Here is a 4,765-nt window from a genome sequence, read left to right as displayed (position 1 = left end):
TCTTTCCAAACCTCAGCACCTCAGAGTGAGCTAAATTGATCTCCTTATGACACTTCTCGGCCCACGACACCATCACAGCCCTCGTGAAATCCTCTCTCCCTCTCCAACACATCTCCTACCTCAATCTCGTCGAAAACAGAGCCGGTCTTAGAGTGGTTTAGGGAGTGACCGATCGAAAGGGGTCGAGCGAATCGTCTAAGGGCCCCAGGCAACCGCCCCGGTCTCTGAGTGAGGTCGGCTGTTTGCAAGTGAACGTTTGAGAAAAGAGGGTGGGCTGAGGGGGGGGGGAAAGTGATGTCGTCACCGAATCCCTCACAGTGCGGAAACAGGTCAGTTGGCCCGATGAACCCACGCTGACCCGCCCAAGAGTTAACAACCTGGACCCACTCCCCCTACGCTTAACCCTAACGAATGACCCAAACACGATGGGCAATTGAGCATGGCCGTTTGACCGAAGCTGCACAAGTTTGAACATGCAACCTCCACACAGCAGCCCCCCCCCTCCCCCCCCCCCCCCCCCCCCCCCCGGAGGCTGGAATTGTACCCGGATCCCTGGCACTAAATGACTCCCGTGATGCCGAGGAAATTGTTCCCAATTGTCTCGAATGAAGCTTGTCTGATTCCGCCGAAGGGGTGAAAACAATGACTGCAGATGCTGGAAACCCAGATTCTGGATTAGTGGTGCTGGAAGAGCACAGCAGTTCAGGCAGCCTCCAACGAGCAGCGAAACCGACGTTTCGGGCAAAAGCCCTTCATCAGGAATAAAGGCAGTGAGCCTGAAGCGTGGAGAGATAAGCTAGAGGAGGGTGGGGATTGGGAGAAAGTAGCATAGAGTCCAATGGGTGAGTGGGGGAGGGGATGAAGGTGATAGGTCAAGGAGGAGAGGGTGGAGTGGATAGGTGGAAAAGGAGATAGGCAGGTAGGACAAGTCCGGACAAGTCATGGGGACAGTTACTGAGCTGGAAGTTTAGAACTAGGGTGAGGTGGGGGAAGGGGAAATGAGGAAGCTGTTGAAGTCCACATTGATGCCCTGAGGTTGAAGTGTTCCGAGGCGGAAGATGAGGCGTTCTTCCTCCAGGCGTCTGGTGGTGAGGGAGCGGCAGTGAAGGAGGCCCAGGACCTCCATGTCCTCGGCAGAGTGGGAGGGGGGAGTTAAAGCCTGGGAGAAAGTGAGGACTGACGATGTTGGAGATCAGAGTCGAGTCGAGCCTGTGGAGCTGGATAGGGGCAACAGGTCAGGCAGCATCCGAGGAGCAGGAGAATCGACGTATCGGGCGTAAGCCCTTCATCAAGAAACGTTTTGGAGCACCGCTGTTTGTCACTTTTAAAAATAACTCAGACACAGGCATAGGTGGATGGGTTAGGACATTTGCAGATGACACTCAAGTCGGTGGACAGTGCGGAAGATTCTGGCAGATTGCAGGGAGGCTCGGATAAACCGTCGAATCGGGCTGAGAGGTGGCAAATGGAGTTCAATGCAGATAAATGTGAGGTGATTCACTGTGGGAGGAATAACAGGGAAGGCAGAATACAGGATCGATGGAAAGATTCTTGGTCGTGTGGATGTGTACAGGGATATTGGAGTCCACGTAAGTCGATCCCTGGAAGATGCCACCCAGGTTGATAGCGCTGTGAAGGAGTCATACGGTGTGTTAGGTTTTATTGGGTAGAGGGATTGAGTTCCGGAGCCGCAATGTCACGCAGAAACTGTTGCGGTAGCGTTCGGAGTCCTGCGTGTAATTCTCGTCGGCCCGTTACAGGAAGGACGTGGAAGCATTGGAAAAGGTGCAGAGGAGATTTACCAGGATGTTGCCTGGTTTGGACGGGGAAGGTTTTACGAGGAAAGGCTGAGAGACTTGGGTCTGTTCTCGTTGGAAAGAAGGCGGCTAAGGGGGGGGATTTGATAGAGACATACAAGATGATCAGAGGATTAGATAGGGGAGACAGAGAAAGACTTTATCCTAGGATGATGATGTCAGCTTGTACGAGGGGACATAGCTACAAATTAAGGGGTTTTCGATTTGAGACAGATGTCAAAGGCAGGTTCTTTTTTTCCAGAGAGTGGGAATGCCCGACCTACCAATGTGGTTAACTCAGTCACACGAGGGAGTTTTAAACATGGGTGAAGTTGGGATAATGTGGGGGGGGGGGATGGGCTGAGATTAGTTCTCAATTCGGTGCAACATCGCAAGTTGAAGGACCTGTTCTGCGCTGTATCGCTCTCTGTTCCATGCTCTAAGCCTGGTACGACACCACTCAGTGACAATTCTGGTCCACCAGCTCCCATTCCTGGTCGGGACCTGTTGGCGGGTTCTGAATCAACCTGTCTATGGTTCCAAATTTGGAAACGGTGGGGGGGGGGGGAACTCTTTCAGAATAAGGGGTGACCCATTGCAGACAGAGAGGAGGAGGAATGTATTCTCCGAGAGAGCAAACACTCTATGGGATTCTTGATTGCCAAGGGGGGCTGTGGCTGAGTCATTCAGTATATTCAAGGCTGAGAGAGAGAGAGAAAGAGAGAGAGATAGAGATAGAGAGAGAGAGAGAGAGAGAGGAAGAGACCATTTTATTTCTAACCTCCAATTCAACAAAAATCCTGTCAGGGTGAAAGGGAAGGCTGGGAGGTATAGGGAACGCTGGATGACTGAAGAAATTGAGGGTTTGGTTAAGAAAAAGAAGGAAACAAATGTCAGGTATAGACAGGATAGATCGAGTGAATCCTTAGAGTAAAAAGAAAGTAGGAGTATACTTAAGAGGGAAATCAAAAGGGTAAAAAGGGGGCATGAGATAGCGTTGATAAATAGAATTAAGGAGAATCCAAAGGGCTTTTACAAATATATTAAGGACAAAAGGGTAACTAGGGAGAGAATAGGGCCCCTCAAAGATCAGCAAGGCGGCCTTTGTGTGGAGCCACAGAAAATGGGGGGAGATACTAAATGAATATTTTGCATCAGAATTTACTGTGGAAAAGGATATGGAAGATATAGACTGTAGGGAAATAGATGGTGACATCTTGCAAAATGTCCAGATTACAGAGGAGGAAGTGCTGGATGTCTTGAAATGGTTAAAGGTGGATAAATCCCCAGGACCTGATCAGGTGTACCCGAGAACTCTGTGGGAAGCTGGAGAAGTGATTGCTGGGCTTCTTGCTGAGATATTTGTATCATCGATAGTCACAGGTGAGGTGCCGGAAGACTGGAGGTTGGCAAACGTGCTGCCACTGTTTAAGAAGGGCGGTAAGGACAAGCCAGGGAACTATAGACCAGTGAGCCTGACGTCGGTGTTGGGCAAGTTGTTGGAGGGAATCCTGAGGGACAGGATGTACATGTATTTGGAAAGGCAAGGACTGATTAGGGATAGTCAACATGGGCTTTGTGCGTGGGAAATCGTGTCTCACAAACTTGATTGAGTTTTTTGAAGAAGTAACAAAGAGGATTGATGAGGGTGGAGCAGTAGATGTGATCTATGTGGACTTCAGGAAGGCGTTCGACAAGGTTCCCCATGGGAGACTGATTAGCAAGGTTAGATCTCATGGAATACTGGGAGAACTAGCCATTTGGATACAGAACTGGCTCAAAGGTAGAAGACACAGGGTGGTGGTGGAGGGTTGTTTTTCAGACTGGAGGCCTGTGACCAGTGGAGTGCCACAAGGATCGGGGCTGGGCCCTCTACTTTTCTTCATTTACATAAATGATTTAGATGCGAGCATAGGAGGTACAGTTAGTAAGTTTGCAGATGGCACCAAAATTGGAGGGTGTCGTGGACAGCGAAGAGATTAACTCAGATTACAACAGGATCTGGACCAGATGGGCCAATGGGCTGAGAAGTGACAGATGGAGCTTAATTCAGATCAATGCCATGTTCTGCAATTTGGGAAAGCAAATCTTAGCAGGACTTACACACTTAATGGTAAAGTCCTGGGGAGTGTTGCTGAACAAAGACCTTGGAGTACAGGTTCATAGCTCCTTGAAAGTGGAGTCGCAGGTCGATAGGATAGTGAAGAAGGCGTTTGGTATGCTTTCCTTTATTGGTCAAAGTATTGAGTACAGGAGTTGGGAGGTCATGTTGCGGCTGTACAGGACATTGGTTAGGCCACTGTTAGAATATTGCGTACAATTCTGGTCTCCTTCCTATCGGAAAGATGTTGTGAAATTTGAAAGGGTTCAGAAAAGATTTACAAGGATGTTGCCAGGGTTGGAGGGTTTGAGCTACAGGGAGAGGCTGAACAGGCTGGGGCTGTTTTCCCTGGAGCGTCGGAGGCTGAGGGGTGACCTTATAGAGGTTTACAAAATTATGAGGGGCATGGATAGGGTAAATAGGCAAAGTCTTTTCCCCTGGGGTGGGGGAGTCCAGAACTAGAGGGGCATAGGTTTAGGGTGAGAGGGGAAAGATATAAAAGAGACCTAAGGGGCAACTTTTTCATGCAGAGGGTGGTACGTGTGTGGAATGAGCTGCCAGAGGATGTGGTGGAGGCTGGGACAATAGCAACATTTAAGAGGCATTTGGATGGGTATATGAATAGGAAGGGTTTGGGGGGATAGGGGCCGGGTGCTGGCAGGTGGGACTAGATTGGGTTGGGATATCTGGTCGGCACGGATGGGTTGGACCGAAGGGTCTGTTTCCGTGCTGTACATCAGTTACATCACACTGCAAGTTTTTGCTATAAATTCTGTGTCACGATGGAGCCCTCCACAACCACCTGATGAAGGAGCGTCACTCCGAAAGCTAGAGCTTCCAATTAAACCTGTTGGACTATAACCTGGTG

Source organism: Chiloscyllium punctatum, chromosome 39 (assembly GCF_047496795.1).
Source record: "Chiloscyllium punctatum isolate Juve2018m chromosome 39, sChiPun1.3, whole genome shotgun sequence".
Lineage (NCBI taxonomy): Eukaryota > Metazoa > Chordata > Chondrichthyes > Orectolobiformes > Hemiscylliidae > Chiloscyllium > Chiloscyllium punctatum.
The sequence above is the reverse complement of the archived record's forward strand: the minus strand, read 5'-3'. Positions refer to the sequence as shown.